This window comes from Macaca nemestrina, chromosome 10 (genome assembly GCF_043159975.1).
Source record: "Macaca nemestrina isolate mMacNem1 chromosome 10, mMacNem.hap1, whole genome shotgun sequence".
In the NCBI taxonomy this organism is placed as follows: domain Eukaryota; kingdom Metazoa; phylum Chordata; class Mammalia; order Primates; family Cercopithecidae; genus Macaca; species Macaca nemestrina.
The window spans coordinates 87,294,122-87,321,000 of NC_092134.1; the positions used below are offsets into that span (position 1 = coordinate 87,294,122).

The 26,879-nt window shown below is 41.7% G+C and overlaps 1 protein-coding gene across 2 annotated transcripts in view; it reads left to right on the plus strand.

Annotated features, from left to right (window-relative positions):
- The first annotated feature begins 1,068 nt into the window (after window positions 1-1,068).
- The window catches only part of LOC105470086 (solute carrier family 38 member 1), an 88,153-nt gene continuing 62,342 nt past the window's right edge, over window positions 1,069-26,879 (plus strand). For both annotated transcript variants that reach the window (XM_011721829.3, XM_011721833.2), the window contains exon 1: window positions 1,069-1,542. The gene's annotated coding sequence lies outside the window, so the exon portion shown is untranslated. The remainder of the gene's footprint in view (window positions 1,543-26,879) is intronic.

A 26,879-nucleotide genomic window follows, 5' to 3' on the forward strand; every position in this document is an offset into this window, starting at 1 on the left:
TGGGATTTCCTGTCGCCATTTTAAGACACAACTCTTCTGCAAGGAAGTGCCCAGCCAGTAAAAGGGGGCTGTGTCTGAAACAAAGAGTAAGCGGAGAAAAAAGGGAACCAGGCCCAGTTGCCCCTGTTCCCCTCCATCGCGCTCCCTTGTCCCCAGGACTTGGAGCGCCCCAGCTCAGTTAACCTGGACGCACCAGGTCCTTCGGTCGGAACCACATGGGGTCTCCAGGCCCTCTAAGAGCTGGCCCCCGCCTCTTGCGCCTAGGCCGGTGCTTTCTCGGCGCTCAGCAAATCCTTCTGGTTGCCTCACACCCAGTCCCCAAAGCAGAGCTCCACAGGGCAGATCTCAGGAAGGGCTTGCCAGGTCTGCGGATGCTGGATCCGGAAGAAGGGAGGTGCCTCCCGCTTCAGGATAGGGACAAAGGGTTTCTAAAGGTGCCCGAGCTCCCCGCTCCCCCTGTCGCTTCGTTCCCCTTCCCGCCAACCCGGGCCATCTGCGGGCTGTACCCAGGGCCAACCCTCCGCTCCAACGCTGCTCGTAGTCCCAGGCGCTCCCCGCTGCTCTCCGGGCTGGGCTCGGACCGGCCACTCCCGCGGCCATCCTCATGCTGCGCCCTTCCCACAATGCAACTCCCTCGCTCCTTCGGCCCCGGCGGGGCTCTGGCGTACCCAAAATGCAGGCCCCAGCGGAACGCACAGCCCTCCTGTCCTCCTCCGGTGCCCCTTTAGCCACCCCACCCCCATCTCTAAGGGCTCTCATTCTCCAGCTGCCGCCGCAGCTGGGTCCCGAACACGCCGCCGGGCCCCGGGAGGGAGAGGGGCAGGTGCCAGGGCGGTGCGCAGCCTCCGCTCCCGGTGCCACCTTCAGGGTGGCGGGCACACGCGCGCCCCGAAACCCCTCCCTCACCCTTTCCCCGTTGCTCAATCTCCGCCAGCCGCGGTCGCTGCATCGTCAGAGAGCTGCAAGAGGGAGGCAGCAAGGCGCGGCCGCCAGCAGTGACACCATGTGACCGGCACGGCTCAGTGACACGCAGCTTTGGTTAAAGAGCGGGCGCACAGGAGGGGAGGAGACGGCGCGCGGGACAGGGAGGAATGGCCTGTCCCCCTTAAACTATCACAAGCCATGGTTGCGGAAGGGCCACGCGCCTCCCAGTAGGAGAATGACTCCGATTCGTGACCCTCAGCGCGGGTGCATGTCGATGTAAGTGCGAGGCCGGCGAGCAGAGTGTGAGTGGGGGTTGGTGGTGAGGGGAGATTCTGATGCAATCGGCCCGGAAAGGAGGAGGAGAGACAGGCGAGCGCGGACTGGGGCAGCCACGCCATTCCGCCTGAAGGTCGCCAGGAGCCTCCGCCCTTCACCTTCCTCGGAAATCCGCCAGGCCACGCCAAGCTCCCTGCCCAGCCCTGATTGACGGGAGCCACCTTTTCCCGGCCTCCGCAGCCAGACCTTGACACAAAGGACATCAAACTGCCGAGGGTAAAAACCCCGGAAGGGCGGACACATCCACGTCGCCTTTCGCCACCTTTCCCTTTATCTGCGGAGGTAAGGTGATTATCCGTTCCCTGGGAGGGCTGGGCAAGCGGCGAGGGGATGTTTAGATGTGGGAGGAGGCGGTAACGTAGAAATCATCTCTGCTGGCGTGAAAGCAGAGAGAGCTAGGCTGTGCCGGATGCTTTCGGATGTTGCTTTTAGGAGAGGAAAAGTCCAGGTCTCCTGTGCTTCCCGAACGCATGCGGCAGAGCGAGGAAGCGCCAGGGGCCCCGAGTTCACCTTTGCGTGGGCTGTGGCTTACTTTTTGGTTTGTTTTCCTGTGGCTTTGGTGTGTTTTCCTGTGGCTGTGGCGGAGTGTGGTACCAGATCTGGTTCCATTTTTACGAGGGCCGGGAACCACGCAGGTCTGGAGGGAGAGCGCATCTGACCCGAGGGCGCGACCCTGTTCTAGGAGTGTTTGAATCCCCGACCTTTGGGGAAAATTTCCTGTGTCCCCAAGGCCCAGGGGAGATCGTGTGATGTCCTGGGGTGCTGCGTGTGGCCGGCTGGGTAGCCGCGGCGGACCACCAGTAAACCGGGGCACGTTTGCCGTCCTTCCTGGTGCTCTGCCCCTCTGTAACGCGGGGAAGTAGGAGGGCGCGAGGAGAAATTACTAAAGGATGTTTGCAAGTGACTCACTGTCCTTTCCTGCCCTGAAGAGGTTTTTCTAAAATGCAGAGGGTGGCGGGGGACAGGGATAGCGTTTTTTCGAGAGTCGGTATGTGCTGGAGCCAGCGAACAAAAGGCCACCTCTTGCGCGGTCTTGGGCGCTGACTGCTCTCGCTTCCAGTCCTACCTCCTTCCCAACCCCCGACAGCAAGCTCGCGTCCCTAAACATTGCCACAGAGGCCTTTAAATGCGTGGGTCGGTGCCGGGAGGAGAGCGCACCTTCGCCCTTGTGCTAGCCCTTTGCCCCCTAAATTACCCACCTCCCGGAGCATGGGGCTCCTCAGTACCGTTGGGATCCGGTAGGTTACCCGGCTGCCTGGGCGCCGATTCCCTGCCAAATCGCCCGCCCGAGGTTTTTGCTGAACTGTAGTCAGTGAAGGCACAAGTGCATATGGCAGCAAAAGGAATTTCGCGGTAACCGCGTCACGCCGCTCCCAGTGCCTTTCACAGGCTGCCTTGGACTGGGGAAGGTGGTGCTACAATTCAGAGTCCTTTGTCTTGCTCTGCGGCGCGGACCCGAGGCTTATACAAACCCTCGTTCTCTGTTAGAAACTGACTGCCGCCAGGATTCGTTTACTTTCTCAGACGAATCCACGGTGATGTGTGTAGTAACAGTGAAAAAAGACGCCTCTGCTAGAAAACGGTATTCATTTGCGTTTGGAAGGGGTTTTGACCTCTCTGCAGTGGGTTTTTACATTTTTAAATACAAGGGGGAGGAGGAAAATACATTTATGGTTTGCAGAATGCAGGGCCCAGCGAGGGTGTAATTTGTCACCTTGATAAAAGAAACTGTGCAGCAACTCGTGCTTTTTCTGACGTCAGAAGGACAACGGAAATAAAACCTGAGCTCGGTGCATGGCTGGCCTCGTTGTCAGATACCTCATGCTAGTTTGGTCCTCCCGAAATCTTGCAAAACAGCCAATTCCGGGGTACTCACCTGGTGTGGACCCCCTGGATTTTGGTTCGACCCCAGCCTCAAAATGGCTTTTCTCTTGAGAGTCACTCGAGTTCTCAGTATGTTGCCGCAAGCAATTGGAAACTGGCCTAGTTTGGTTTGAGGTCTTAATCTTGAGATTTATTCGCTTTTTAAAAAAATGTGGCCAATAAACATTTTCTACAGAGGGTTTACTGTGCGACTGGTAGCAACTAACAAGATTTGTTTCACCTTCTATGAAGCTTCCGTTCTCAGGGGGAAACAGACTATATAAATGTAGGCATATACATTTCGGGTATTCTTAGTGCAATGAAGAAGTAAAACAGGATCATGTGATGGGGGAGGATGCTTGAAATAGAGTGACTCACCGGGAGGGCCAGTGTGAGGGTATAACATTTGTCCTCAGACCCGAATGATGAAAAGGGACCAGCTATTTCTATAATTGAGGGAAGAAGGCCAGCAGAAGGAACAGGAAGAAGGAACAGCAAGTACTTACTGCACTCTTCTTTGACTGTAATATAATTGAACAGAGAGATGAATAGATTTTAAAGGTGTTTTGGATCTTTAAACCTATGTGTATGTTGTTCATGTATTTTTTTTTTATGATGCTCCATGAATTAAGGCCATTTAATGAAAGGAGCACCATGTTTAGGAGTCCTGACATCTGACGGTTGCTACTCTTTTCTTTACTCTGGGTGATGCTTGTGGACAAAAACCGATTTTACTCATTGTTCCTCTAATGTCCAGCACATAGTACCTGCTTAATAAATACTTGTTGGATTGAGACCTTGGTCAAGCCATCTTGTTCATCTCTTTGTGATGTGATTGACCATCCCTTCCTTTCTATATCTCATCTGTTCCCCTTCTCCTAAGTTTGAAAATTACAGTCTTTTTCTTCTCTGCTTCTCCTTCTCTTACTGCCCTCCCCACTTTGAGCAGTGACCAGGCCCTTGAAAATACCCCTCACACTTGTCCTCTTGTCTCCATTTCCACTGCCCAAGTTCAGGTCCCTGTCACCTGACCTAGACTGGAAGACATATGAAACAGATATAGAGGTGCCTTGAACAATCTCGGGCAAGTGGGAGTGGGCGGTGGAGAAAAATGCAAGCACAACACATGGTTAAGAGTGAAACAGCCAGTTACTGAGGTGCAACAGCTTTCCTGTTGGTCTCCTCCATACCAAATTATGCTCCCCTAATTAAATCGCCATTCTTTCATGAGATTTATATTTCTAAAATTCAGTTCACATTTTGTTAAAGGACCTTGCTTTTAAAAACTTCCGTGGGTTTCCATTGCACACAAATACAGTCTAAATTCCTTAGTCATGCACTTAGGACCCTTTGCAATCTGCCTCCTCATCTCTTTCCAACTTTTTCTCTTGACATTTTCTTCCTCACAGTTCACCCTATTCCCTCCCTATTACTTTTCTGCTTCAATATCTGTGTGGATTGGATTCCAGTCCAGAATGCCTACTGAAATCCTATGTACTTGTGATGGCCTATCCCTGATGCCACTTTTCCACCTCTTGGGAGAAGTGTTCACTGATCGCCTCATTGGCATTTTCATAAAGATTTGTTTATCTTTCGCGTTTTGCACTATTGTTACTCCAGATGATAGAAGGTGGTGAATAGGGGTTTAAGCTCTGAGTCAAATGTAAATATCAGGCCTCAATTTACTCACCCAGGAACCTTGGGCAAGGTGTATGGTATCTCTAAGCCTCAGTTTTTTCATTTGCTTAATGGGAATGATGATGGTGGTGGTAGGGTTGGTGGTACTTTATTTGAGTTATGGTAAGAATTTAATTAAGATAATGAATGTGAAATATTTGGTATAGTATTAGCATTCCATATGTATTGAATTAAACCAGACTCTCATCTGTCAGAGGAGGGAGAGAAAGTTGATCAGTAAAGTTCACTTTACCTCTGAAATTCTATGACTATGTAATCTTTTTAAAATACTTTTCTGAAAATAATATCTTAGTGGAAACTACCTGGATCTTTTTAGTGTCTGGGAGAATATACATCTATGAAAGGTGGTGAGGAGATGGGAGAAGAACGTGTGCAGAAGTACTTCGAAAACCTGTGATAGACTTAGAAAAAGACATCTTGTATGCACACAGAGTAATATAATGGACTGTGGAGACTCAGAATCCAGAGGTTGGAAGGGAGGATGCAAGATAAAAAGCTACATATTGGGTACAATGTATACTACTCAGATGACAAGTGCACTAAAGTCTCAGATTTCATCACTTTCATTTGTATAACCACCAAAAATCACTGATACCCCAAAAGCTATTGAAATAAAAACATTTTAAGTACAATTAAAAGATTAGCTTCAATAACCTACAAAAAGACACTGACCCTAAATTTAAAGTAAAATTTTAAATTTAAAAATATTGTTGTACTTATTTCTGAATATTGATCACATTTGTTTTCTAGTGATAACCTTACTAACAGCAGAGGAGTTCCCCTAACCTTGTTACCTTCCCAATCACTGAATTCCTCTAGTATTAGTAAGTAACTCTGTTTCAAGTGAGGTTACAATGTGTCTTTGCCAATAACTAGCTGGGTACCCTTGAGCAACTCATTTCACGTTTTTATGCCTCATTTTCTCTTCTGTCCAATGCTAATAATAGTATCAGAGCTGCCTACCTCAGAGTTGTGAAGATACAATGAGAACAGAGCTGAGAAAGTCCTTGAACAATTCAAGATGATAGTCGTCTGGCATTAAGCACACTGCTGATCTTCAGGGTCAGGTGATGGTTTTAGATTAGTGAGTCTCAGAGCAGACTTCACATTAGACTCATCTAGGGTGTTTTAAAAGCTATCAATACCAAGACTTCATCTCCAGAGATTCAGATTTAATTGGCCTGGGATGGAGCCCAAATATGGGAGCTTAAAAAATATCAGGGGTGATTTTGATATGCATTGGTTTAGATTTAAAGCAAGGAAAACAAAACAAAATCAGAAATTAAATGAGGACCTCCATATGTTGCTTGACAAAGTCTTAGTCTTAGTAGTGTGAAATTATGAGCTTGACTGATTTTCCCCCTGATTTTACTAAACCAACCATTTGTTGACATCATGGAGCCACAGCCTCAGGTTACAGTTTATAACCTGAATTTTCCCAGGCATAGAAGCCTGTCCAATGATACAGCCAGAGCCACATGAAGATTTAATGTGTGGGTCTCAGTTTCCATCTCTTAGGAGTGATGAAGTTGGAAAAGAAAAAGACAATGGAAAGGAAAAAGAAAGGGATAGGCTATGGACCAAGGTATAGAAGAAAGAGGCTCTGGGCAGGAGACAGACAGGGCAGAGCACAGAGAAAACGTTGTGCTTGATTTATTGAACCAGTTTTGTTTAGGTTGCAAACTGGTGGCTAGAGAGCCAAATTAAGCTTGTGAGCATATTTTATGTGACTTACACTTTCTTTTAAAATTAGTTGAAATTAGTTGCCAACTCTTAAATATCAGAATTTCACTTAAAATTTTGATTTCTGGCATTTATTGAAAAAAAAAAAAAAAAAAAAAGACTAGGCTCATTCTTCCCACTGGTTGGAGGGAAATAGATGGGACACGTGTTCTCCAGTTCCTTATGTCCAGTCTGCTTTGCCCATTTATCTTGCCTACCTGAGCACTAGCTGCTTTTGTTTTAACTTTTATTCTAAATCTGGGGATCTTAACACTGGCTGCACATAAGAATGCTCTCCCCTGTACAGCATTTAAAATAACCATGCTTGGATCCTGTCCTATACCAACTAAGTCAGAGACTGTTGTGTGTGTAGTGTCCCCTTATCACTTTTTTTTTTAAAGCTCCCCAGTTTGTTCCAGTGTCCTGTTAGACCTGAGGCCTACTGGCCTACCAAGGCAACTATTCAAGAGATTTGTCTACAAGTCCACCTTCTTATCTTTGAAAGTGATCCATTAAGAAATAGTGTATAGACCTGATGTAAATGACGAGTTGAGGGGTGCTGACGAGTTGATGGGTGCAGCACACCAACATGGCACAGGTATACATATGTAACAAACCTGCACGTTATGCACATGTACCCTAGAACTTAAAGTATAATAATAATAATAATAAATAAATAAATAAATAAGAAATAGTGTATAGAATCATTAATTCAGAGAACTGGGAGAGGTCTTTGAGAGAGCAGCCATTAATCCAATCTTCTTATTTTAAGGTGAGGAGACAGAGACCCAGAGAGGAGAAAGGAATTTTTCTGAAACTATAACAGTCATCTGGTATTGAATTATATAGTGTCTTTTATTACATTTTCTCTTTTCAAATAAAAGTCTATTTTTAAAGTTTCTTTTTATAAATGATCCTCTTTGTATGCACCACTTTGAGAAACTTTAAAGTTCTCATTATTTCTGTTTTTCCTTGAGTATTTTGTTAGGAGTCATAACTTAGCTAGGGCTTAAAAACAAACACACAAAACTGTATCCATCTTTTTTAGTACAATAGTTATCCTTGATCAGAAATATCTTTAGAACAAAAAACATATATGTGCAAAGAAAGGGATTTTTCTCAAGGGCTGAAATATTCCAGGCTGTTTTCAGCTACATGAGTTTTTAGTAATTATTTAAATCCATTAATTTTCAATTGATGAGAAATATTTTTATTTTTGTTGGTATTCACACTACTCATATCTACTCACTGTTCTAATTAATTAAGATTCAATTCTTTTGGTGTTTTTTTAAAAAGGAATATACAGTCTGTCCTCCTATATCCAGTTACAGGTAGACCTCATTAACTTTAGAGTTTATTGATATTTTCTGTCTTAAATAAATTGGAATAGTTTCAAAATTTCTGAAATATAGATAAGTTAGTTACCAACATCATAAGCTGGTCACGTTGATAATGGGCATTTAAAAGGTCATATGGGAACTTGAAGACAAGAGGAATTATGGAGCGATTAAGAGCAGGTGTTGGGATCCTGTTAAGATAGGATGCAGTGGGCAATTTGTCCAAGGAAGTTAGCGGTTCATCTCCATGCCCCACAAAGAGAGGGTCCATACTCACCCCCTGTGAGCTTCCTTTAACACAGGGCTTCTTGTCCTTCACACTACTGACATTTGGTGCCAGACAACTCTTTGTTGTGTATGGCTGTCTTGTGCACTGTATGATGTTTAGCAGCATCCCTGGTCTTTCTCAACTAGATGTCTGCAGCACCCCCTCACTTATTGCAACCCAAAATATCTCCAGGCATTGCCAAATACCTCCTGGGGGCAGGGAGAGGGACATAATTGTCCCCAGTTGAGAACCATTTCTTTAATACAACTCATTCTCTGGACTTTTAGAAATCATGCCAAGAATTCTTAAACATTCCAGGCATAGTGGCCGGGACAGTAATGATAAATACCTTCCATTTATATGGTACCTTACAATATTAAATGTATTTTTACATAAGTCCCACATGCCCAGATCAAATGTAAAGGAAATTATATGGTAAACTTAATGAAAACTGTGAGTTAGGGTTATCCACATTGCTTCATGTTCCCATTTTTGTTCTGTTTTCCATGGGGAGATGGCATTTGTGATGTTCACTGAATATATTGTCTGCAGGCAGGGGATCATAGCTTTCTTTTTAAATTTAGTCCTCATTTTTATGTTAACACGTGTTTACTGTCACCATGTACTAGACCTTTGAGGTATATGGTCCTTGTCCCCAAGGAATTGAAATAAAAAGTTTACTAAAATATGAGAGCCCTTGCCTTAAGCCAGTGAGTACACAAAACTGCTGTAAGAATTCATCACAGGTAAACAGTCAAGCAGGTTCTCAACTGGGGCAATTATGTCCCTCTCCCTGCCCCCAGGAGGTATTTGGCAATGCCTGGGTTGGTCATTGGAGAAAGGCATCACAGAAGAGTCAGCTTGAATTTTTTAAAAAAGCAAGTAAGCTGGGCTTTGAAGGAAAGTCATACTTAAGTTAGCATAGGCTTCACGGGAAGGTAGAAAGAGTGTGTCCAGGACCAGGGGGATGGTGTGAACAAAGCAGAAAACTGCGTAAGAGTAGACCCATTGCATGAATGGAAAGTCAGAAGGAATGTAGTGGGAGCATAAGTTAAAGAGAAAGCTGTCTGAGATTCTAGAGATTAGACCTCATCCTGTAGAGGGAACAGTTGTGATTGGCAAGGCAGAAAGAGGAATGTGCAAGACCGTGTTTTCAGGAAGAATCTGCCTCTCTAGGTGGGAGAGGGCAAGAAGCAGGAGGTAGCATGGCGGAGAGTGACTGTGGCAAAGTTCAAGCTGTGAAACTGTAAGGAATAAGGGAAAGGAAAGGGACTTTGTGAAGGAATGTTGGCAGGACTTGGCAACTGATTAGATATGAGGCTGTATGAAAGCCATACCCAAGTTTCAAGTCTGAGTGACAAGGAGAATGCGCATTATATCTTTAACAGAAATAGAATGCTGGCATGTGAGGTCAGGTAATGCGTTCTGCTTTAGGCATGTGGAGTCTGAGGTAATGACAGACATCCTAATGGAGTAGTCCAGAAGGCAGCGGGAGTCTGAAAATAATTTGTGGAAATGTTTCTGAGAAGGAAAGAACCTGAGAGATCACCTCTCCCTCCTGCCCTCTCATTTTACAGATGAAGAAACATGTGACATGTTAAGTGGCATGATCATGATCAAGTTGTATTTATGAGGGAGATCCTATTTCATAATGCAAAGGAATTCTAGTTTTATAAAGTGAAAAAGACTGGCAAGAAAGATCTGAAAGATGCTTTTGTAGAATGAAACTTGACACTACAGCCCTGAAGCCCTAAAAAGGAAAGAATTTGGAATGCGTGGAGCAAGAAGAGTGGAGGCCCAAAGAGCTACTTCTACACAGAAAGTTGAGAGGAGGAGGGATCTGGCAGAGGAGACCAAGAAGCAGCTCTTGGGAGGATGCATTGTGGAGTTATTTGGGAGAAGTCAGAAAACAGGAACAGTGGTTACAGTAACTTACAGGACCCGGGCCAGACACTGTTCTAAGTGCCGCACATGTACCAAGTCATGGAATCTTTATGACTGTATCAGACGGGTATTTCTTTAAGTCCATTTTACAGATGAGGAAACTGAGGCAAAGAGAAGTTAACCTTCTTGCCTGGGGTTACACAGCTCCTAAGTGGTGGAGCCAGAATTTACTAATCAGGCATGATTTCAGAGGAGTGGTGGCAGTAGTAAGTAGTTTAGAGACTGCTAGCAGTAAAGAAAGGGGTGTAGTGATAGTTCAACGTTCTAGACAGAGTTATATTCCAGATAAAGAGCTCTGAGAATGATGGCTGTCAAGAAGTCAGGGAAGGCAGAGAGGAATTAGAGAAACAAGATCCTAGTGGAGGAGCCGGGATCTTAAGCACAGGTTAAACCGATAGTCTTAGGCAAAAAGAGACTAAAACTACTTATTTTTCTGAGACCATTTACTAGCTTCCCAGGTTTTTCACTACCAAAGGCCATTTTTTATTATTCCCCACCTTTCAAGAGGCCCAGATTTTCAAAGATTTTGATGATCAGCTTTAATTTTTTATTTTAATTAAAGTACAAATTATATGCAACGCAGGGTCCAGATATTAAGTATACTGTTTAATGAGTTTTGAGTGTTGACTTTAATATATTAATTCATTTCCTATTTTTATTACTCAAAGGTATATAAAATTCCCAATCAAAATTTAGGATTATCACATCAAGTTAATGCAGTCTTGCTAACAGTATGGATACCTGACCATTTAGTTAACTTGCTTAGCCTGTTTGAGGCCTTTTGAAATATAGGTACATATTAGTTCTTAGATCCTTATCACTATCATCTATGAACCCTGAGAATCCAAGAACCCCAAGTGGGTAAACAAACACAGTCAGTTATGGGACTAGCTGGCCCGGAATTATAGGACCATTGTTGACCTTAGGCTTAACCCTTTCTTTCTCCGCTTTAAAAATTATGTGTATTTAAGGTGTGCAACATGACGTTTTGGTATACATATGCATGGTAAAATGGTTACTAGAGTCAAGAAAATTAATATATCCATCATCTCACATGGTCACTTCTTTTTTGTGGCAAGTGCACCTAAAATCCACTCTTCTAGCAAAAATCCCAAATATACAATACAGTATTACAGATATATACAGATATAACATTCCTAATCCAAAAATCCAAAACCCTGGCTGGGCACAGTGGCTCACGCCTATAATCCCAGCACTTTGGGAGGCTGAGTTAGGTGGATCATCTGAGGTTAGAAGTTCAAGACCAGCATGGCCAATATGGTGAAACCCCATCTCCACTGAAAATACAAAAATTAGCTGGGCATGATAGCATGTGCCTGTAATTCCAGGTACTCGGGAGGCTGAAGCAGGAGATTCTCTTGAACCTGGGAGGCAGAGGTTGCAGTGAGCGGAGATCTCATCACTGCACTCCAGCCTAGGTGACACAGCAGGATTTCATCTCAATAAATACATACATAAATAAATAGGTAAACACATTCTAAAAAGTCCAAAACCCACAACGTTCCAAAACCTAAAACTCTCTGAGCACTGACATGATGCCCAAGTACAACATGTTACATCTAACCTCCTGTGATAGGTCACTGTCAAAATGCAGTGAAAACTTTGTCTTATGCACAAAATTATTAAAAATATTATGTAAAATGCCTTCAAGGTATATTTGTAAAGTGTATACGAAACAAATGAATTTCAAGTTTGGACTTGGGTCTCATCCCAGTGTATCTTATAATATGTATGCAAATATTCCAAAATCCAAAAAATCCAAAATCTGAACTATTTCTGTCAGAGGCATGTGAACCAGAGCAACTCCATCTTAAATAGGAGCTGGGTAAAATGAGGCTGAGACGTACTGGGCTGCATTCCCAGATGGTTAAGGCATTCTAAGTCACAGAATGAGATAGGAGGTCAGCACAAAATACAGGTCATAAAGACCCTGCTGATAAAACAGTCTGCAGTAAAGAAGATGGCTAAAACCCACCAAAATCAAGATGATGATGAGAATGACCTCTGGTCCTCCTCACTGCTACACTCCCACCAGCACCATGACAGCTTACAAATGCCATGGCAATGTCAGGAACCCTATATGGTCTATAAATGGGAATCATGAATAACTCATCCCTTGTTTAGCAAATCATCAAGAAATAACCATAATCAGCAACCAGCAGCCCTTGGAGCTGCTCTGTCTATGGAGTAGCCATTCTTTTATTCTTTTACTTTCTTAATAAACTTGCTTTCACTTTACTCTATGGACTCATCCTGAATTCTTTCTTATGCGAGATCTAAGAACCTCCTCTTTTGGGGTCTGGATTGGCACCCTTTTCCTGTAACATCTTTCTGGCAACGACGAAGGGGCTATAGTGCAGAAACCCCCAGTAAGTGTTGGGGTCTTGTAACATCTTTCTGGAGACCGTGGAAGCGAATATTGTGAGGAAACCCCTGATCCAAAGGCTAGCTTTGGGTAAGTGGTGCGGTCCTATAACATCTTTCTGGCCACCGCAGAAGCAACTAGTGAGGGAACCACCCAACCCAAAAGCTAACTTTTTTGAGTAGTAAGTGGTGGGGTCTGGTAACATTTTTCTGCCAAACCCTGAAGGTACAATACTGAAGAAGCCTCCCAACTCAAAGGCAATAGACTGATCAGCCGACTTTGGGTAAGTGATGGGGTACCTGGGTAAAGAATGGGATTGGGTTAGAGGTCCAACTTAGGAGAGTTAGAGTTTCTCTTAAGACAGAGATGGTTAAAGGGTCCTCTTGATAAAAAAGCAAGGACACTTGACCATAATGGGTTAGAGGCCCAAATTTGGAGGGTTAGAAATCCTTCCAAGATTTAGGGTGTTAGAAGTCCCTCTCAGTAAAGTCCTTCTCAGTAAAGTCCTTCTCCTCTCAGTAAAGTCCTTCTCGGCTAAGAATGGGCTTGGTACTATGGCCTGTTAACTGCTATTCTCTTTGGATTAATCTGCTTGGCAGTCTCTGCTGGTGGCTGTGGGTGACAGGACTGGGCATGTACAGAATCTTGGGACATGGAGTGCTTTTTCCTCCCTAAAAGGGGAAACTTGAGAGCTGATGGGACTGCTGGAAAAGATCACTTCTTGACTGACAAGTGACCATCTGAACTTTTCAGTAGTGCTGCAATGGGTGGGTCTTTCTCTGGCCTCCCTGAGCATTTCGCCTTCTCCACCCTGCCACGGGCAACGTTTTTCTCTCTCTCCTTTCCCTTTCTTATCTTTTCTATTACTCAGGGTGACCATCTTACCCCAGACCACATGTTGAAACTCTTGGTTGGAGGTTGGGTTAACAATGATGGGGGCAAGTTTGAGCCTTGCCAGTTTGATATTGGGTGTTAAGCAGAGTGGCTAGTGTCTATGTTTTGTCACACATATTTTGTTCTGGCCAGATGGAAAAAGATGATTTTCCTTTGTGTTGCAGCTTGGCCCCCAGGGCAGTGATGCAGCCAGCCAGGTCTCAGGGAGAGGGAACCCAGAAGCCTGGCATGCTGGCAAAAGGGTAAGAATTTCTTACCAGCCAGACTTCTGGTCTGTGTGTGTGTGTGTGTGTGTGTGTGTGTGTTTGTGTATTTTGTGTATGTGTGTGTGTGCAAACTGGATGAGGTTTCCTTCTGGTCAGTCCTTGGGAGCTTGACCTTGCAACCACGTGGCAGTACTTTCTCTTGTTCTCTGCCATTACAATGGCAGCCCGGGTTCGGGATTGAATTCCCAGCTTAAGGGATCATCCTTTGTCTTCTATTTGTCTATGTATTTATATGTATTATGTGTGTGTAATATAAAAGAACTTTAATTAATTGGTTTAATAATAATGAGTTTAAATCAAATATTTGTCACATAAGTAAAAAGTGTAATGCCTTTTAGTTCATGTGACTTAAGTAATCTTTGGGAAATAAAAACAGTTTTAAAGATTATTGGTAAAATGAAGACATTTGGTCTAAATTATGCAGGTCAGATATTAAGTTTGCTAAATGCCTTAAGGTTGTAAACTGCCACTTTGACTTTTTTTTTGAGACGGAGCCTCACTCTGTTGCCCAGACTGGAGTGCAGTGGCGCAATCTCGGCTCACTGCAAGCTCTGCCTCCCAGGTTCACGCCATTCTCCTGCCTCAGCCTCGCGAGTAGCTGGGACTACAGGCGCCCGCCACCACACATGGCTAAGTTTTTGTAATTTTAGTAGAGACGGAGTTTCACCATGTTAGCCAGGATGGTCTCGATCTCCTGACCTTGTGATCCACCCGCCTCGGCCTCCCAAAGTGCTGGGATTACAGACTTGAGCCACCACACCTGGCCCTTTGACTTTTGAAAATTGTTCAATTTACCTACTTTGGCTACTTTGGAGCATTAGATTCTAGATAAGGCAAGGGACATGTGGAGTTAGCCACACACCGTAGCTATGCTGGAAAAAGTCAGTCCTTATCTGCATTTCTGTGTGTTATCCTAGGCTGCACACCTAGTACATAATTAAAATCCCAAACTTACCAAAGTTTTCATCAAAAGTAAAAGAGTTAGCATTGTAACATATAATTAAGACTACTGAAAAAACAGTTCTACATGCAAAGTGTGTAAGAAAAGTGAAATGTGTTTTTGGTGAAAGATTATAAGAACGTATGGGAATGTGGATTTTTCTTGCCCAAATTAAAGGATTAAAGAATTGTTTTAAGTTAGATAGAATAAAGCCAAAGGTTTAAGCAAGTTATGGAAAGTGTGTAAAAAACGAATCTTGTAAAAAAAGATTCTGTATGTGGACATTGGCTAAAACTAAAGGGGTATTATTATTCAGTTTTTCCATAAGTTAAACATTGGAATAAAAGCACAACAGGTTTTTCTTAGAGGAAAAACCTTCTCATGCTCTGCTCTTTAACAAAAATTTGTAAAGGCTTATAAAAGGTTTATGAAAATCTTACCTTATGGTCAAACTGATCAAGATTAAATACTTTATCTATAAGGTTTCATTAAGAATTAGGTTTGACATCAATGATGCACTAATGCAACAGAGACATTTGGCTTTTTTGGTATAAGAGTTATGTAGGAAGCATTATCAAATATAAAATGGTGTTTGGTTTTCTTTGGGCTATATTCATATAAATATGTTACTGGTATGTGTTCCAAAATAATGGGAAACTCCTACAATTCTGATACAACTTAGTGTATGTTATTAATAATTATAATTGTTACATAAAATTATTGCATGCACAGAGGTAACCCAAATTTCCTAGTCAATCGTGGCTTTAATAGTGGCTGTTCTAAAAGATTTTTTCATCCACAGACAATCGTTTTCTTGTTTTAATCCTCTTTAAAAGGTGGTTTTATAATCAACAATAGGACTTTGACAGATGTCCTAAAATGCAAGCTTCTGATAACTTTGGAAATTGTGACATTAGAATAGAAGAAAACATTTTCAGAACTCTCATAGAGAGGTGAAATGTTCATGAATATCAAGCAGAACAGGAATTAACTAAATTAACCAAAACAATAGAAGACTAAAGTAATCTTTTGACTTTGCTTAAAATGTTGCTGACCCTTTGTTTTGTTTTTCAGAGTCAAGGAAACTTTTCTTTTGAGCTATTTACAGCTTGTAGCAATTATGTAAAGTATATTCCTCTGAACAAAATTTGGAGCATGTTTGTTTCTCTCTACCTGATTTCTCCAGAATCTGGAAACTATCTGTGAGTATTCTTAACTTTTAACAATATAGTTATTTGCATAAGTGCAGTAAGAATCTGTTTTCTATTGTAACAGAACACGATTGGAGAAACTGGTTATTTTACCAAGGCTTTGACTGGAATAGCATGCTTTCCTTTGAGGAATCAAACTTGACTTGTAAAGCCAATAAAATCCCTTTGGGGAACTGGCCTCATATTTGCCTACACAGTCCCTGTACAGGGTTTCTAACCTGTTGTAGGAATGTCACTTTCTAATAGGTCCAGGAGTCCCAAGTTATCTTGGGACCTCAAAAGGAGAGAAATTTACCCAACTCATAGATGTTTCAGGGTTCAAACTCATTGCAAGGCTTGGTTCTAAAAAAGTCTTATCTGAGATTCCTTCTATGGAGCAGAGTTCCATCAAAGTCAAATTACAAAAGGCTTATGTGAAAAATAATTATTCTTGCTGCACTTCATACAAAAAATCAGGCCAAGTATAATAAAGCAAGTCAGTGTTACTATGACTTGTCTTTAGTAAAAAATGGGAAACTGGAGAGAGAAACTGTGTTTCAAGAGCTATGCTACACTTGTTATTAAATTCTAGTCTCATCAGTTGCTTTTAAGTTAGTTCCTGCAATTTAGGCTAACCCTGCTTATTCCTGTGAACCAACCAGTGATCTCTAGCTGTTGCTCAGAAGAAACAAGACGGATGAGTAATGTAAAAATCTAGATCAATATTCTAATTCTGGACATAATGGAATCATCTAGCAATGTCATATCAGCTTGGTTCCATCAGTTGCCCTTATAATTTGGAAAGCCTTATAATTTAGTTTACTTGAGATAATTTTACTTATTTTGCTTTACTCTTGTGGAATACACTGCTATTGCACTCTGTATAGGAATAAGGATAAGCTTACTCAACGTTTTCTTAAATTGAACACTTATTAATCTTCCAAATATCACTTTTTGTCAGAACTTAAGAGTCATGAATGTCCCTCACCATACTGATGCTTTCTGACTGAGCTCCTCTCTACCCTGAACACAAGATATTTCATAGTTAGGCAGGAATACCATCACTCCTATTCAGCCGGAAGAAGTTTCTAGAGATGGATCTTCATCCCTTTGCAACCCTTAGGATTAAGGGTTCTGTTATAAAAGGAAGGGGGGAAATGTCAGAGGCGTGTGAACCAGAGCAACTCCATCTTAAATAGGAGCTGAGTAAAATGAGGCTGAGAGCCACTGAGCTGCATTTCCAGATGGTTAAAGCATTCTAAGTCACAGAATGTGATAGGACGTTAGCACAAAGTACAGGTCGTAAAGACCTTAATGATAAAACAGGTTGCAGTAAAAAAGCTGGCTAAAACCCACCAAAACCGAGATGGTGATGAGAGTGACCTCTGGTCGTCCTCACTGCTCCACTCCCACCAGTGCCATGACAGTTTATAAATGCCGTGGCAACATCTGGAAGTTGCCCTGTATGGTCTAAAAAGGGGAGGCATGAACAATCCACTCTTTGTTTAGCATATCATCAAGAAATAACCATAAAAATGGGCAACCAGCAGCCCTTGGAGCTGCTCTGTCTATGGAGTAGCCATTCTTTTATTTCTTTACTTTCTTAATAATCTTGCTTTTGCTGCCGGCTGGGCGCGGTGACTCACGCCTGTAATCCCAGCACTTTGGGAGGCGGAGGCCGGCGGATCACAAGGTCAGGAGATTGAGACCACGGTGAAACCCCGTCTCTACTAAAAATACAAAAAATTAGCCGGGCCTCTCTAGTCCCAGCTACTCAGGAGGCTGAGGCAGGAGAATGGCATGATCCCGGGAGACGGAGCTTGCAGTGAGCCGAGATCGCGCCACTGCACTCCAGCCAGGGGGACAAAGCGAGACTCTGTCTCAAAAAAAAAAAAAAAAAAAATCTTGCTTTTGCTTTGCACTGTGGGCTTGCCCTGAATTCTTTCTTGCATGAGATCCAAGAACCCTTTTATGGGGTCCAGATCAGGACACCTTTCTTGTAACACCTCTGGTCTCAAACATTTTTGATAAGGAATACTCAAACTGTATTAACTACAGTCCTCGTGTTGTTCATTTGCTCCCTAGACTTATTCATCTTACATATCTGCAAATTTATATCCTTTGACCTACATTTCCACATTTCCTCCCCAAACTCTTTGTAACACCTGTTTTATTCTCTATGTCTATGTATTACTTTTTTTTTTTTTTTTTTTTCAAAAAAAGATACCATGTATACATGAGATCCTGCAGTATTTTTCTTTCTGTTTCTGGCTTATTTTACATACCGTTATGTCCTACAGATTCATCCATGTTGTGGCAAATGAAAGGATCCCCTTCTTTTTTAAGGTTGAATAACATTCTATTTTATATATGCCTGTGTTTCTTATCCATTCACATCCATGGGCACTTAGATTGTTTCCGTATCTTGGCTATTGTGAATAATGCTGCAATGCACATGCAAATAACATTTCTATGTGCATAGAAAAACCATGGAAGACCATACAACAATATATATACAGTGATCGTCTCTGCTTGCTGAGATAACAGGTGAACTGTTTTCTTTCTGCTTGTATTATTCCATTTGAAAAATTGTATTTTCTAACTTTTCTACCAAATCTATATTAGTTAATTCATTCATGTATTCATTTTTAATAAATAAATTAGCAAGAATGAATATATATATTATACTTTAAGTTCTAGGGTACATGTGCACAACATGCAGGTTTGTTACATAAGTATACATGTGCCATGTTGGTTTGCTGCACCCATTAACTCATCATTTACATTGGGTATTTCTCCTAATGCTATCCCTCCCCCAGGCCCCCACCCCATGATAGGCCCTGGTGTGTGATGTTCCCCTCCCTGTGTCCAAGTGTTCTCATTGTTCAATTCCCACCTATGAGTGAGAACATGCAGTGTTTGGTTTTCTGTCCTTGTGATAGTTTGCTCAGAATGATGGTTTCCAGCTTCATCCATTTCCCTTCAAAGGACATGAACTTATCCTTTTTTATGGCTGCATACTATTCCATGGTGTATATGTGCCACAGTTTCTTAATCCAGTCTATCATTGATGGACATTTGGGTTGGTTCCAAGTCTTTCCTGTTGTGAATAGTGCCGCAATAAACATACGTGTGCATATGTCTTTATAGTAGCATGATTTATAATCCTTTGGGTATATACCAAGTAACAGGATTGCTGGGTCAAATAGTATTTCTAGTTCTAGATCCTTGAGGAACCGTCACACTGTCTTCCACAATGGTTGAACTAATTTACACTCCCACCAACAGTGTAAAAGCGTTCTTATTTCTCCACATCCTCTCCAGCATCTGTGATTTCCTGACTTTTTAATGATTGCCATTCTAACTGGCGTGAGATGGTATCTCATTGTGGTTTTGATTTGCATTTCTCTGATGACCAATGATAATGAGCATTTTTTTCATGTGTCAGTTGGCTCCATAAATGTCTTCTTTTGAGAAGTGTCTGTTCATATCCTTTGCCCACTTTTTGTTGGGGTTGTTTGTTTTTTTCTTGAAAATTTATTTACATTCTTTGTAGATTCTGGATATGAGCCCTTTGTCAGATGGGTAGATTGCAAAGATTTTCTCTCATTCTGTAGGTTGCCTGTTCATTCTGATGGTAGTTTCTTTGGCTGTACAGAAGCTCTTTAGTTTAATGAGATCCCATTTGTCTATTTTGGCTTTTGTTGCCATTGCTTTTGGTGTTTTAGTCATGAAGTCCTTGCCCATGCATATGTCCTGAATGGTATTACCTACGTTTTCTTCTAGGGTTTTTATGGTTTCAGGTCTAACATTTAGGTCTTTAATCCATCTTGAATTAATTTTTGTATAACGTGTAAGGAAGGGATCCAGATTCAGCTTTCTACATATGGCTAGCCAGTTTTCCTAGCACCATTTATTAAATAGGGAATCCTTTTCCCATTGATTGTTTTTGTCAGGTTTGTCAAAGATCAGATGGTTATAGATGTGTGGTGTTAATTCTGAGGCCTCTGTTCTGTTCCATTGATCCATATATCTGTTTTGGTACCAGTCTCATGCTGTTTTATTTACTGTAGCCTTGTAGTATAGTTTGAAGTCAGGTAGCATGATGCCTCCAGCTTTGTTCTTTTTTTCTTAGGATTATCTTGGCAATAAGGGCTCTTTTATGGTTCCATATGAACTTCAAAGTAGTTTTTTTTTTTTTTTCCAATTCTGTGAAGAAAGTCATTGGTAGTTTGATGGGGATGCATTGAATTTATACATTACCTTGGGCAGTATGGCCATTTTCACAATATTAATTCTTCCTGTCCATGAGCATGGAATGTTCTTCCATTTGTTTGTGTCCTCTTTTATTTCAGTAAGCAGTGGTTTGTAGTTCTCCTTGAAGAGGTCCTTCACATCCCTTGTAAGTTGGATTCCTAGGTATTTTATTCTCTTTATAGCAATTGTGAATGGGAGTTCACTCATGATTTGGCTCTGTTTGCTGTTACTAGTGTATGGGAATGGTTGTGACTTTTGCACATTGATTTTGTATCCTGAGACTTTGCTGAAGTTGCTTATCAGCTTAAGGAGATTTTGGGCTGAGATGATAGGGTTTTCTAAATACACAATCATCTCATCTGCAAACAGGGACAATTTGACTTCCTCTTTTCCAATTGAGTACCCTTTATTTCTTTCTCTTGCCTGATTGCCCTAGCCAGAACTTCAACACTATGTTGAATAGGAGTGGTGAGAGAGGGCATCCCTGTCTTGTGCCAGTTTTTAAAGGGAATGCTTCCAGTTTTTGCCCATTCAGTATGATATTGGCTGTGGGTTTGTCATAAATAGCTCTTATTATTTTGATAAACGTTCCATCAATGCCCAGTTTATTGAGAGTTTTTAGCCTGAAGCACTGTTGAATTTTGTCAGAATCCTTTTCTGCATCTGTTGAGGTAATCATGTGGTTTTTGTCGTTGGTTCTGTTTATGTGATGGATTAGGTTTATTGATTTGCATATGTTGAACCAGCCTTGCATCCCAGAGATGAAGTCAACTGGATCGTGGTGGATAAACTTTTTGATGTGCTGCTGGATTTGGTTTGCCAGTATTTTATATTTGCATCAATGTTCCTCAGGGATATTGGCCTAAAATTCTCTTTTTTTTGTTGTGTCTCTGCCAGGCTGTGGTATCGTGATGATGCTGGCCTCATCATCATGAGTTAGAGTGGCTTCCCTCTTTTTCCATTAATTGTAATAATTTCAGAAGGAATGGTACCAGCTCCTCCTTGTACTTCTGGTAGAATTCAGCTGTGAATCCATCTGGTCCTAGACTTCTTTTACTTGGTAGGCTGTTAATTATCGCCTCAATTTCAGAGCCTGTTATTGGTGCATTCAGAGATTCAACTTCTTCCTGGTTTAGTGTTGGGAGGGTGTGTGTGTCCAGGAATTCATCCATTTTTTCTAGATTTTCTAGTTTATTTGTGTAGAGGTATTTATAGTATTCTCTGATGGTAGTTTGTACTTCTGTGGGATTGGTGGGGATATCCCCTTTATCATTTTTTATTGCATCTATTTGATTCTTCTCTCTTTTCTTCTTTATTAGTCTTGCTAGTGGTCTATCAATTTTGATGATCTTTTCAAAAAAGCAGCTCCTGGATTCATTGATTTTTTTGAAGGGTTTTCTGTGTCTGTCTCCTTCAGTTCTGCTCTGATCTTAGTTATTTCTTGCCTTCTGCTAACTTTTGAATTTGTTTGCTCTTGCTTCTCTAGTTCTTTTAATTGTGATGTTAGGGTGTCAATTTTAGATCTTTCCTGCTTTCTCTTGTGGGCATTTAGTGCTATAAATTTAAAGACACTGCTTTAAATGTGTCTCAGAGATTCTGGTACGTTGTGTCTTTGTTCTAATTGGCTTCAAAGAACGTATTTATTTCTGCCTTCATTTTGTTATTTACCTAGTAGTCATTCAGGAGCAGGTTGTTCAGTTTCCATGTAGTTGTCTGGTTTTGAATGAGTTTCATAATTCTGAGTTCTAATTTGATTGCACTGTGGTCTGAGAGACAGTTTGTTGTGATTTCTGTTCTTTTACATTTGCTGAGGAGTGCTTTACTTCCAACTATGTGGTCAATTTTGGAATAAGTGCAATGTGGTGCTGAGAAGAATGTATATTCTGTTGATTTGGAGTAGAGAGTTCTGTAGATGCTGTTAGGTCCACTTGATGCAGAGCTGAGTTCAAGTCCTGGATATCCTTGATAACCTTCGTTCTCATTGATCATTGATCTGTCTATTGTTGACAGTGGGTGTTAAAGCTTCCCATTATGATTGTGTGGGAGTCTAAGTCTCTTTGTAGGTCTCTAAGGACTTGCTTCATGAATTTTCGTGCTCCTATATTGGGTGCATATGTATTTAGGATAGTTAGCTCTTCTTGGTGAATTGATCCCTTTACCATTATGTAATGCCCTTCTTTGTCTTTTTTGTTCTTTGTTGGTTTAAAGTCTGTTTTATCAGAGACGAGGATTATAACCCCTGGTTTTGTTTGTTTGTTTGTTTGTTTTTTGCTTTCCAATTGCTTGGTAGATCTTCCTCCATCCCTTTATTTTGAGCTTATGTGTGTCTTTGCATGTGAGATGGGTCTCCTGAATACAGCACACTGATGGGTCTTGACTCTATCCAATTTGCCAGTCTTTGTCTTTTAATTGGGGCATTTAGCACATTTACATGTAACGTTAATATTGTTATGTGTGAATTTGATCCTGTCATTATGATGTTAGTTGGTTATTTTGCTCATTAATTGATGCAGTTTCTTCACAGCATTGATGGTCTTTACAATTTGGCATATTTTTGTGGCAGCTGGTACTTGTTGTTTCTTTCCATGTTTAGTGCTTCCTTCGGGAGCTCTTGTAAGGCAGGCCTGGTGGTGACAAAATCTCTCAGCATTTGCTTGTCTGTAAAGGATTTTATTTCTCCTTCACTTATGAAGCTTAGTTTGGCTGGATATGAAATTTTGGGTTGAAAATTCTTTTCTTTCAGAATGTTGAATATTGGCCCCCACTCTTTTCTGGACTGTAGAGTTTCTGCTGAGAGATCTGCTGTTAGTCAGATGGGCTTCCCTTTGTGGGTAACCTGACCTTTCTCTCTGGTTGCCCTTAACATATTTTCCTTCATTTCAACTTTGGTGAATCTGATAATTATGTGTCTTGGGGTTGCTCTTCTCTAGGAGTATCTTTGTGGTGGTCTCTGTATTTCCTAAATCTGAATGTTGGCCTGCCATGCAAGGTTGGGTAAGTTCTCTTGGATAATATCCTAAAGAGTGTTTTCTGACTTTGTTTCATTTTCCCCATCACTTTCACATATACCAGTCAAATGTGGATTTGATCTCTTCACATAGTTCCATATTTATTGGAGGCTTTGTTCATTGCCTTTTACTCTTTTTTCTCTAAACTTCTCTTCTCACTTTGTTTCATTAATTTGATCTTCAGTCACTGATACCCTTTCTTCCACTTGATCGAATCGGCTATTGAAGCTTGTGCATATGTCACGTAGTTCTTGTGCCATGATTTTCAGCTCCATCAGGTCATTTAAGGTCTTTTCTACACTGTTTATTCTAGTTAGCCATTTGTCTAATGTTTTTTCAAAGTTTTTATCTTCCTTGTGATGGCTTCAAACATCCTCCTTTAGCTCAGAGAAGTTTGTTATTACCAACCTTCTGAAGCCTAGTTCTGCCATCTTGTCAACCTCATTCTCCATCCAGCTTTGTTCCATTGCTGGTGAGGAGCTGCAATCCTTTGGAGAAGAGGAGCTCTGGTTTTTAGAATTTTCAGCTTTTCTGCTCTGGTTTCTCCCCATCTTTGTGGTTTTATCTACCTTTGCTCTTTGATGTTGGTGACCTACAGATGGGATTTTGGTGTGGATGTCCTTTTTGTTGATGTTGATGCTATTCCCCTTTGTTTGTTAGTTTTCCTTCTAACAGTCAGGTCCCTCAGCTGCAGGTTTGTTGGAGTTTGCTGGAGGTCCAGTCCAGACCCTGTTTGCCCAGATATCAACAGCGGAGGCTGCAGAACAGCAAATAGTGCAGAACAGGAAATATTACTGCCTGATCCTTCCTCTGGAAGCTTCGTCCCAGAGAGTCACCTGCTTGTATGAGGTGTCAGTCAGCCCCTACTGGGAGGTGTCTCCCAGTTAGGCTACACAGGGGTCAGAGACTCACTTGAGGAGGCAGTCTGTCTGTTATCAGAGCTCTAACATTGTTGGAGATCCACTGCTGTCTTCAGAGCTGTCAGACAGGGATGTTTAAGTCTGCAGAAGTTTCTGCTGCCTTTTCCTCAGCTATGCCCTGTCCCCAGAGGTGGGGTCTATAAAGATAGCAAGCCTTGCTCCACTGTGGTGGGCTCCACCCAGTTTGAGCTTCCTCGGCTGCTTTGTTTACCTACTCAAGCCTCAGAAATGGTGGACGCCCCTCCTGCTGCCAGGCTGCTGCCTGGCTGCTGCCTGGCAGGTCAATCTCAGACTGCTGTGCTAGCAGTGAGCAAGGGTCTGTGGGCGTGGGACCTGTTGATCCAGGTGCAGGATACAATCTTCTGGTGTGCTGTTTGCTGAGACCTTTGGAAAAGCACTGTATTTGAGTGGGGGTGTCCTCCTGGTACAGTCAGTCATGGCTTCCCTTGGCCTGGAAAGGGAAATTGCCAGACCCCTTGCGCTTCCTGTGTGAGGCAACACCCCACCCTGCTTTGGCTCACCCTCCGTGGGCTGTATCCACTGTTCAACCAGTCCCAATGAGATGAACCAGTTACCTCAGTTGGAAATGCAGAAATCACCCGTCTTCTACTTTGTTCACGCTGGGAGCTACAGAATGGAGCTGTTCGTATTTGGCCGTCTTTGAACGGAACACAACAGAGATCAAGAAATAATATTTTTTAAAAGAACCATTTCGGTTCTTCAAAATGCTTACAATATAATACTCAATGAAAAAAGTAGGCTAAAAACAATCTAAAATCACCAGTGCTAAATTAAGGAAGAGAAGGAAGAGGAACTAGAGCTAGAGAAAGGAAATAAATAGAAAAAAGGAAGAAAAAAAGGAAGAAAAATCTTAACAGTGGCCCATTTGGGGGTGGCAAATTTCTTTTACAATATCTGTTCTGAAGATTCTACAGTGAGTATGTGTTACTTTATTTATTTTTTGAGACAGGGTTTCACTCTCAGGCTGAGCACAGTGACATGATCACAGCTCAGTGGAGTGTTGACCTCTCCAGGCTCAGTGCACATGTCTTTATGAGGTGGTAATTTCATTTTCTTTGGGTATATATCCAGAAGTGAGATTACTGTGTCATATAAACCAGTAAAGTTCTACTTTTAATTTTGTTAGGAACTTCCATACTGTTTTCTATAATGGCTCACCAAATTATCTTCCCTCCAACAGTGTACAAAGATTTCCTTTTCTCCATACCGTTGCCAACACTTGTTATCTTTTGGCTTTTGATAATGGCTGTCCTAAGAGCTGTGAGGTGATAGCTCATTGCAGTGTGGATTTGCATTTCCCTGATGATTGATAATGTTAAGCACCTTTTCACATACTTGTTGGCCATTTTTATGTCTTCTTTGGAGAAATGTCTATTAATACTTTCTAAAAATCACTGACCTAGCTTTTATAATTGATTCTTAGGAGTTGAGCTAGGAGAGGTCTGATTATATTAGTTCTTCACAATAAGAAACCAATGATGATTCATAACAAGTTTTAGAATTAATTGTATGTGGCAAGATATGTAGTGCTACCCAATTTTTGTCATTATTTAACTTTGATAGTGATGCAATGGTATTGTTTAAGAAGGGGCTTCTTGCCTTTTAGAAATTCATGCTGAGATATTTACAGATGATACGATATCAAGGACCTGCTGCAAAATAATTCCAGGTGATGGTGGGCATAAAAAATCCAACAAGACAGGCCTGAATTGATAATTGAAGTTGGTATATGGGAGTTCAGTATACCATTGTCTTCTTTTACACATGTTTAAAATTTCCAGTAATAAAAACAATTTTTTAAGGGAAAAATAAAATTAAGGATGGATATCAGTCAGGGTTTAGTTTCATTTAACAGAGATCTGTTTATGCTGAGGAAAACAGATTTAATACAGGGAATTCAGTGTCTAAAAATTTGTTAAAATTACTAGCAGTGCACTCTCTAGGCTGGGCCTCTAGGAGTAATTAGCATAACAACACATGCAACTGGCTTGCTAAGGTTAAATGCTATCTGTGCCTCCTTCAGGAAGTCTGGAAATCAGGAAGCCATTATCTCAAGTGCATGCTCCAGGAACACATCACTTAAGCCAGATCTGATGATCAGGAATCATAGCCACAACTGTTGGCGCCAGGGCTACCAGCTGCTGCTGCACCTGCTAGAATGGTACCAGCAAAGTGGATGCCTTGCTCTGGCCACCACCACTCTCCCATTGGTGGAATCTAAATTATATCTAGAACCCTAGCTGCAAGGGAGTGTGGGAAATGTAGTTTTCAACTTTGTATCCTTTATAGAACTGGGCTAAAAAGAGGTGGCAACAAATATTGAGTGGACCAATCCACCACAAAGTGTTAGCAATTAGGCTGTCAGTACTGTTCCCAGTGCAAGGAAAGTCTTCCCTCTCCTCCAATCAAATATTACCTATTGTTAGACACAGTTCAGGTCCTATTTCTATTAAATTAAGCCTTACCTGATCTCTCCTGGCCTCATTGATTTCTCCACCGTTCTACTTTCCTTTCTTCTTTCCTTCCTTGTTTCCTTCCCTCCTTCATGCATGTATGCACTGTGTAGGTGTGTGTGTCTCTGAACTGGGCTTATTCTTCATTCTGCCATGTAGTTTAGTCTATATCATGCAAATGTTTTGAGGTACAGTGTCATTTTAGATAGGTTAGTCTCGCTTGGTTAAATAGGCTCTAGGTGACTTAAGGCCAGATAAATTTCTTTGTGTATCCTTTCCTTTGATGTATAACACCATGTAGTATAAATAGCAAGATTATGTATTTTACATTGGTACTATTAATAAATTGTACCAATAAGCATACCAAGAAATTGATGCCTTCCTTAAGTACCTCACAAGATTGTGGTAAGGATCAGAAATGTTCTGTGCTAAATAAATTTTAATTTGTAACC